This window comes from Perna viridis, chromosome 11 (genome assembly GCF_037379345.1).
Source record: "Perna viridis isolate PV_CMFRI_1.1 ecotype Kerala chromosome 11, ASM3737934v1, whole genome shotgun sequence".
Taxonomy (NCBI): Eukaryota; Metazoa; Mollusca; class Bivalvia; order Mytilida; family Mytilidae; genus Perna; species Perna viridis.
Genome location: NC_142455.1, coordinates 21,201,716 through 21,210,404, shown reverse-complemented (window position 1 = coordinate 21,210,404; position 8,689 = coordinate 21,201,716). Strand labels below are relative to the sequence as shown.

Here is an 8,689-nt window from a genome sequence, read left to right as displayed (position 1 = left end):
CTTTCATCACGAACATTTTGAGAACAATCAGAACAATGCCGGCTGACAGAAGGATGAATGATAATGTCTCCATGGCCTGGGTAATTTTGAATTGGGGGCATGCATCGCTTCCCACTACAACCATCAAAAATAGACTCAAATTATAGCTGATCTGATCAGAAAGAAAGAATATCGTTTGGCTAGATCCTTCAATCTCAGTTTCCGCTATATAGATGACGTACTATCTTTAAACAATCCTAATTTCGGGGATTTGATACATCGCATCTACCCAAAAGAACTTGAGATAAAGGATACTACAGACACTGTGAAGTCAGCCTCTTATTTTGACCTACACTTAGAAATCGATGGTAAAGGAAAACTATTGACCAAACTTTACGACAAACGTGATGACTTTTCATTCAGAATTGTCAACTTTCCTTTCATCTGTGGCAACATCCCATCAGCACCTGCGTATGAAGTGTTCATATCACAACTCTTACGTTATGCCAGAGCTTGCCGAAACTACGCAGACGTTTTGTATCGCACTAGAACTTTAACAAATAGGCTTCTGGAACAGAGTTATGTTGCTACAAGATTGAAGTCATCACTACAGACGTTTTATGGTCGTCATCATGAACTCGTGTATCGTTATGGTGTATCCATCTGCACCATGAAAACTGATTTATTCAACGGTTCATAGTTTTCCTTTCCTCGTTTGTCTACCCCGGACTTGACTTTTACGAGCAACTCGGCGGGTGTTTCTAGAAAAGCAGAGGACGCTTACCCTACCGGTGCACCTGGTCCATGCTCCCAGTTTTTAGTGGAGTCCGAGTTGCTCATTTGCTTTTGTTACTTTGTATGTATGATTTTAGTTACTGTATGATCTTTGTTGTGTATGTCTGTTTTCCATGTCGGGTCTTTGTCCCTGGATTACATTCTTTTGACTACCGCTATAACTTTGGTCCCCTTGATAACTCTTGCATTCTCTCGACATACATACAAAATTCATTGATTATATGAAGAAAGACCTCTGCAAATAATACTTTTAAGGTTCCAATAAAGAAAAATTAAGCAAAACTGAAAGTTCAATATTTTATTATTGTATGACAACAACATCATATCAAAATGTTCTTCTCATTAAACACAAGCTTTCTTATTTATTTAAAAAAATTGCATCTTGCAAACAAAGGTTCCAGACTGCCATTGAATACACATCTTGTCTAAGTCCATATTTACATATAAAACAAACAAAATCATTAAACAAACATGCCCCGTTTGTTATGAATTCTAAATACTTTGTACATGCGCAAAAAACGAATTAAGATGGAAGCCATTTATATTGGGACTACTTCCAATTCTATTTATAGCTACTTTTACTATCTCTTTAGTGAAAAAAAAAGTATGGAAGGCCATATGGATTTATTCAAGGTGTTAGAATTAGATATAGAAATTAAATCAGCCAACAAGACAGCTACTAAAATGTTTTAAATAATATGTTATAGCTTAACAATTTAAAAAAAATGCTTGCTTAAAGTAAATGCTATAGGTGTATATTCTTACACAATTGTTTTTTGCAACCCATGAAATAGGGATAATGTTACTGGCGTGATGTACAGACCTCAGATATTTTAGAGTGAAGAAGGAAGTAAGATTGTAGGCAAATATTGGAAAATTTTCACTCAAAATGTCATTTTAGGACGCACAATAAATTGGTTCAGTTCAAACTTTTGAGAAACCTGATTTTTTTTTCTCATTCGAAATGGGGTCTACAATCTTCCCCTGAGAGAATGCTGAATCGAACAACCTTAGTGAGTGTGCTAACATTATCCAATGTGTACACACTTTCCCCTTTTAGGAAAATATAGTCCCTATACCAAAAACAAATTTGACCCTCCTTATATGCTCAACTTTTAAAATCAATTTAATTCAAGATTGTATGGCTGCTAGCTATTTAAAAAAAGTTTGAAGGTAAAGGTTAGAAATAAAAGAGGTGATATCCTGGCAACAAGCCTAAATAATTATTTTTACACAATTCCCCACTCAAAAAAGTAATGATAATGGAACTTACAATCAGTAACTATAAATGAGATTTATCATATCTAGAATAAGGTCTCCATCTTATTCTATCTCCATATACATTTCCTAGTACTTGCACCTGTCACTTTTTCAATGGAAAAGCCTGAAAATAAAAACACACGTTAAAATATATGCATAAAATGAATAATTAAAGTGTATGTTTTATTTTCAACGCTGACAATGTGTTTATCTGAAATCTGAAGGCTCCTTTAATCCAAGGACAAATGTTACTTACTCAGAATTGCAGACCCAAAGATTTGAAAAAGAGGTGGATAAAGTGTGGTTAAAATAGGAGTTCCAGGCTACTTTTTTTACTTATTTTCCTGTATATTTACCATAAACGTAACAACATTTTCTCGATGAGAAACAAAGTTCCTTCCCCGGAATCCTCCCCTGGATCCGCCACTGGTGAATCTATTTGTTTTCTTCTTGATTACCATTTTGCAGGTTGGAAACAAGTATAGAGTTGATCAATTTTGAGTTATTACCAATTGTATGGTGATGTTTTTTTAATCCATTATACAATTAGAAAAAATGGAAATAATGATATTTTTTTTATTAAAATGTGGAAATACTTTCTAAAGGAAGTATGCTTTTTATCTAGATATTCGTAAAGTTGTTATCCTTGAAAAAATGAAATGCACTTAGGACTGTAACATTTAAATTCATGAAAATAAAGATATACTTTCTAAAATGCTCAAATTAATTAGAATTACAAAGGCATTTCAACTTTTTAACAATATTTCATATTTTGGATTTCTTAGGTTTTAATGAAGGATAAAAAAAGTATTTGAGAGGTTGTTCCCCAAACATTGGGGTAGCATAATTGACGGTGTTGTCCCCAGCCTGTTTTGTATAAATTTCATGTAGATTACGGATATACACAGATCAGTGCTTGATAATAAATACTTTGTTTTGTATCGTCCCTAGATAAAAGCGTAATTTGTTGTATATAATAGTGTTCCAATATAACAGTTTCTAATGTTAGCATTTTAAGGTTTATTTTTATTATCGAGCACTGGAAAGTGAAGCTCCATTTTTCGAATTTTCAATGATTGTAAGCAAGTTGGCCTGCTGATGACGTAACACCTTGTCGGAGTCCAATTTATCATTATGATTGTTCGAACTATTGTCTACTTAAAATTTTAAAAATGCTAGCGATGAAATTAAAAACATCATTATAATTTCGCAAAACATTACGAACAATTATCGAGTGCTAAACACTAGTTGGACGAAATGCCTTCCATAAATTATGTGTCCATTGGAAAATCATAGAGCATCACAAAAAAACTTTTTATTCCTTAACTAGTAACATTAAATACATATTTACATCTGAAACCTTACATTTCTGTTTTGAAAATATCAATGAAGTAAATGATTTGTCCGAAACAGCGTTGTAAATACGGTCTACAATGGAGCATGAAACCATTTGAACATTTAAATTGTCAATATATGATTACGTTGAAAACCTAACAACAAGTTGAAATCAAAGTCAATTGTAATGAAAAAACTATAATAATACCCGCATATACTCTCCAATTTTGCATTTTCCAACATTTTTTCTCTGTTTTCACATCCTTGGCATCAACGATAACAGAGTGTCATGTGTCGTTAAACAAATCAACAATGAAATGATGTATAATGTAGAGTATTTTCAAATTCTGGAAGCAAAGTCCTCGCTTCAAATTAAATTAAAAATTACTTACGATTTCGACAGATCTAGTTGAGCAGGATGCGTACAGCAGTTTATTATGAAAACGACTATGACCATAATTACTTTTAGTTACAGCTATGAGGAAATGTCTTTGTGGTGAATTGTTGTTGGCAATTACAAGATCAGTTCAGATCAGTTCAGTATCACCCGAGATTTACCATACTGAAAGTGACAGGAACCATGAGGCACGTAACATGAAAGGGATAGGTACAGTAGATAAGGGTGTGTTGATTTACTGGTAATTATTCGATATCTTTCGAAGGTGTACTGATCCGACCTCAAAAAAAAGTTACACTTTATTTTTATAATGAGACTATTTTTGATAAGTGAACTATCAATATTACATTTAAAATATGACGATAGTAACAAATTGAAATTGTTGGCCAAGTTTCATGTCATTTTATGATGTAATAATGAAGAAATTAACAACTGATAATTTTCTTTAACGGCACCCTGACCTTAACATTATAAAATGGTACATGATGATGCACGAGGTGATGACCCTACATATTTTGTGCGGATATTGTCGTCGCTGATATGCATTGAACATTAAAAGAACACTTGAGATATAATGTTCTGCTAAGTTTGCAAGGAAAAGAATGATTCAATAATATGGTAATGCTAATAAAATACTGCCTATATGTAATTGAGGCTTACGGAAGGGGTAAAAACTTTCCGAAGCATGTACAACGTCCCGCACAGGATACACATTCAATGTGTATTTTACGAAACATCCTGATATTGTTCATATTTTGTGATGAAAAAGTGATAAAAGTGATTTAAAATGTGGGTGAATTTTAAAAAAGAATATAATATATCGATTATGCCCGCCGAACGGGATAGTGATTTTAAATAACTATTTCATGAAAAACAGACAAACTGTGCATATGCATTAACAATGTACATCTGCATTTGACACTTTGTATCTGTACTGTAACAAATGTTGACGTCATAGATGGTTAATCGCTAAACTTTGGCCAAGGCAGACGCCAAATATTAAGCCGCCAAATATTTCAAGGGAATCACAAAGAAAAAGATTTAATCACTCGTGAAATTGGAATATTGCAAAATATTAACTAACATTATTCTATTCCAACCTTATAACAAACTGGTCGAAACTCTTTTGTTATGATGTTGAAATTAACTTGAGTTGATGTTTAATTGTGATAGTGAAATTTCCAACTATCTTGATTTTATAACATCTCCGAATGAAACTTGTTGATAGCTTTTATATAATAATCTCCACGCAAAACATTTTTGATATATTTCTTTACTTATTTGTACTGAAGAAAAAATATTTATAGATTTTGCTTTCAATAATATTTATATGTAGATTAACGCAAAATGTTTATTAAAAAAGAACAGTTTATAATGATCAGCTGATACATCATAATTAAATTTCCTAGATCTGAATGCGTAACTACAATTCATTCTTTCATCTTACATCCCTCAAACAATGTATTTACGTACTCTTGACTTTAGAATGATGATGTAAAACTCGTTTTGTTTTTAGTTAGAGTTAGTGCAAATGAATATACTTACAGCACGGTTTTATTGAAACACAGGTTGAGGAAACACAAATTTGCCATAAGCCAGAATGAGAAGAAAATGTGTTGGTGACCGAGACATACATCCAGAACGGTAAAGCAAAGCCAACTAGATTTAGCAAAAATGATAAAGCAGACACAAAAAATCCGACAATATTCATGTCAGATGCATCCCCAAATAAACCCATTGTGAAGTATAAAACTCCTAAGTGATATGGACAACGAGGTTAACCACAACATATAAAGTGAACAAGACCAAATGCCCGGTTCTCTATTCATACCTCTATTATAATTGGTAGCTTGTGATATCAATAATCAAACAGGGAGATAAAAAAGATTCAACTTAAAGCAAACAATTACATAATAAATGAAATAACATTAGCGACTAAAGAATGCCGGATCTTTAATTTATTTTCCTACAATATTTTAGAAACATTTTGTGCATGAATCAGGCAGTGTGTTGCGCATCATTTTCCTGAACTTGGTTATTTTCCCTCAAATATATTCAATACATATAGAAAACAACTGGTACAATAATTTAATTTATCTTGAAGCTTTATGACGCAGATATTTGTTGACTGGTTATATAGGAAAATGTGTTGTAATATAGTTACTGTCAACTGAATTTGACATATAAACACCTTTGCGCAAGCTTTTCAAATACTTTGATGGTTACTTCTGGAGGTTATGAAGTATACATACTTCGATTATATGTGCCACACCTTATATATTTTTATACCTGATTCTTAGACAAAATAGTATTTAGCTCTTAATTTTCACTTGTTTAGCTTTTGCTATGAACCATATCAAACAACAGAGCATCTTGGAATAAGTAATATCTTATGTCAATTCTGAATTTAGTTAAATTTCAATAATACGTCAAATTTCATCAAATGAATACCTTAACGTTTAAGCTAAACAAAAACAATACGGAATTTATCGAACTAATTGTTGATTTTAGGGCTCGAATAAAGTAAACCCATAAAATGTTTTTTTTCCTCTCTTTCCTGACATCAACACAATCATATATGGAAAAGTTATATGCATTCTTCAGATTTGTAGCTAGGCGTTTTCTTGGTGTGTTATATAATTGGTATAGGCCACGGGCGGCTACGTTCATGGTAGCTACGCTAATAGCACACAAAAAAAATATTTTTTTACACACGAGTCTTTTTTAAATTTAGTAGTATTAACAAATTATTGTTGAGACATTACTCTTCTTCAAAAGTGAAAGACAGTGGAACTAGTTCGATGAATTTATCACATGAATATTAGAAATCTTCAAATTCCATTAAGAGGAAGGTAAATAACTATTCGTTACGTAAAACGCTGTTTTTTCGAGAGCAGTCTACCTTTAGTCAGCACTTCAAAACGTGTTTCAATGAAAACTCTGTACGGCCACTGAGCTATCTTGGCCGCACAAATATGTGGATCTTTGTAGTGGTCATTAAGTAAATGATTCTGTAAGATTTCAGAACTCTAACAACAATGGCTATTGAAAATGAATTATAGGAGGGCTAAATGAATACTCACTTTTGTATTCGCCATTTGAATTCACATTTAACTTTTTTTAATAAATATTTGAAATAATGATACTACTTCCAATCTTATTTATTTTTGTTCGTTTTTCGACGACAATGAGAGTACAGCTGTTATTTATATTATTACTGCTTTGGATTCCCTTGTGAATCACGCATTCGGAGCCAAGCCTTATGTATATGGGCTTGACTGCTGCGTGAACGCATAATTCTAATAGTTAGACTAAATCTAGAGAAGGACTGCTGGCTATCATTAATATCATATGTGTTTAAATTAATACCTAGAACTAGACAAATAAACACAAACCATAATTTGTACCCTTCTTTCAATTCGAAAAATCAATGTTTGAATGAAGGGTGAACGTTTAATATTAAATCAAGGAGTAATCAAGGGAAGCAAGATTTGAGCAACAATCGATATAGTGCTTCCCAAGGATACAGACCAGACAAGGAAACAGACACGCACAACAAAGAACATGAAAAATCAGGAGTATGGACCACGTGTACACGTTGATGTAGCATCCTTTGTTTATCACGAACGAAACACCCCAGTTGCTTATATAATATCACGTCCGAGATAGACGAAAGAGAAAAAGAAAACTATGATATAGTGAAAAGTTCGGTTCTCATGGTGCAGATGGATATATAACGATCCATAAAATTTCTTGACTGTGATCTTGTAGCAACATTACCCTGTTCAAGAAGCCTAATTGTAAAGAAGCGTAGTTTAAGAGAGAAAAATAATGACAAATGAAGAAATCAATCATATTAGGACACGAAATCATCTGATAGTGCTGAATAAAAGCACTATTTTATGTTTAAGAAGTAGAGGTTAAGTTTGGATTAGAGATGTGAAAGTCGACAATGTTTCCTAAGGTTTGGGATCCTAAATCAACTCAAAGTACAGTCTTGGAGTTAAATGGTTTTATATACTTCTAATACTCACGAAAGTGTCTAGTTCTACACGCATGTCCTATTTCCGATAACAACGTCACCTAACCACAAACGTAGACTTCATTGTCATAACATATGCTACAACCTCAAAAGTTTATTCCAGCAAATGAGTCTAGTGTTACCAGTGAAAGAACATGGTTTAGCGATTTGAAGATTCCGTCGGCGTTACTTAAAATAGTTTTTGTATGTATGTTTGTTTGTTTGTATGTTAAAATTTCGAAAATATCGGATACCTTTTTCACATTTTATTGTAAATAAACGAACATTAACGAACGCCAAGGTCGACAAAGACAGAGTGACTACTAAAAAAGAGAGCCGTCGTATGAAAATAATGAAAGTTTAACTATGCATTATACTGGTCACACACTATCAAGATAATAACGTATATCTAAGCTCCAAAAAATTCATAAAACGAACATAAACGGCTTTGTTTGATATTTATAAATTGGACATATTTGTGCGATCGAATTACACACGATTGTGAGGGTGATCGCTTCATAGTAGGATGGCAGATGTTTTGCAGTTTCCAAGACATAAAATGACGTCATAATATGGTCAGACATGTTTGTGAAATCCGACACCTTTGCAGAACCGGACATGAATCTGAGTCTAACATACATTCAATGCTACAATTATCAATGTAGAAAATTAGGGTTAGTATCGATTTTGCGAAGTGCCAGTCTAAGAAATATTTTTTTTTATTTTTGACCCCACTTAGAATCAATATAGAGTTAACGTCAGTTATAACAATGCCGGGGAGATATATATGTATCATTTTTAGTAAAAAAAAACAGAACTGGAGGAAAAATCCGGTATAATGTAATGCATGTCTACGAAATTATTGCAATCCTTGAAATTGCAATTTTGAATTATAATTCAAT

The 8,689-nt window shown here is 32.7% G+C and overlaps 1 long non-coding RNA gene across 1 annotated transcript; it reads right to left on the bottom strand.

Moving 5' to 3' along the window:
* Window positions 1–2,043: 2,043 nt before the first annotated feature.
* LOC148603320 (uncharacterized) lies at window positions 2,044–5,546 on the bottom strand. The gene is made up of 3 exons (XR_015916246.1): window positions 5,312–5,546; window positions 3,762–4,046; window positions 2,044–2,158 (listed from the first exon to the last, which is right to left on the bottom strand). It is a non-coding gene; the product is annotated as an uncharacterized LOC148603320 (long non-coding RNA).
* Between the last annotated feature and the right edge of the window lie 3,143 nt (window positions 5,547–8,689).